Raw genomic sequence first — 1,207 nt, 5'->3', positions numbered from 1 at the left:
TTTGAAATACCGCATCCTCTATGAGGCTCACGACACACCACTCAGTGGTCATCTCGGTTGTTTGAAAACGTACAACTCTGTGAGTCACCACTATTGGTGGCCCAAGTTGTATAAATGGACGAGCACCTATGTGCGCACGTGTGAGACGTGTCAACGGGTAAAACCCTCCCCAAATGCGACTGCGCCGCTGGCCATCTTACTGTTACCCACAGAGTGCTGGCAGTCCATTATTTTGGACTGTGTGGTTGGCCTGTCGAAAGATTTGGCAAGCAACACGGGTGTCGTGTATTTGTCGACAGGTTGAGCAAATTATCTCATTTGGAGGCGGTGCCAGACACCATCGACGGTGTCGGTACAGCAACGCTGTTCGTGGATCGTGTTCTCCGACAACACGAACTCCCAGAGTCGATTGTCTCTCATAAAGACCCATGTTTCACATAAATTTTGATCGACTACCTTTAAGTTGCTAGCCACCAAGTTGGAGATGTCGACAGCGGATCATCCGCAGACCGATGGTCAAACCGAAAGGGTGAATCGCGTCATCGAAGACGTTCTTCGCAGCGCCTGTGCTGAGACGCCGAGGCGCTGGAGCGCCATGTTGCCACTCGTAGAGTTTGCACTAGACAATGCAGTGCATTCGTCTACAAGCTACACGCCATTTTACGCGAAAGGGCTGATTCGCCATCGCCTCCCGCTGACGCCGCCATCCCATGGCCCAGGGATTGGTGGGGGATGAATAGCTGAACGGCTAGCTGTTGTCCGCCCCCTTACAAAGAAGTCGATGACTTCTTGTCTAATAGATTGAGTGTCCTACGACACGTTTGCGATGCGATGGCTGAAAGCCAAGACCTGCAGAAGGAATATGCAGATGAAAATGGGATAGGTAAAGTGAAAAGCTTTAAGGTCGGGGACCTGGTTTTATTAAATTTTAAAGAGCTGCCTACACATGCATCCCCTGCAATCTTTCAGACAAAGCTTCGTCCACGGTTTATTGGACAGTTTAAGGTTGTGGCCTAGTAGGGTCTAGCGTATACGCTAACCCTTCCCAAACGGATGTGCACCCACCCAATGTTTTATTTGGGTTTGTTTAAGCCATGGACGCGGGAGCGTTGGCGCTGGAGCGGATCCCACGGGCCCTCGGCCACCCAGAAATTGAGCTAGCAACTGGTTCTGAGTACGTAGTGCAACAACCTCCATTTCTAATGAT

The sequence above is a fragment of the Plasmopara halstedii genome (genome assembly GCF_900000015.1).
Source record: "Plasmopara halstedii genome assembly, contig: Scaffold_3060, whole genome shotgun sequence".
Lineage (NCBI taxonomy): Eukaryota > Oomycota > Peronosporomycetes > Peronosporales > Peronosporaceae > Plasmopara > Plasmopara halstedii.
The sequence above is the reverse complement of the archived record's forward strand: the minus strand, read 5'-3'. Positions refer to the sequence as shown.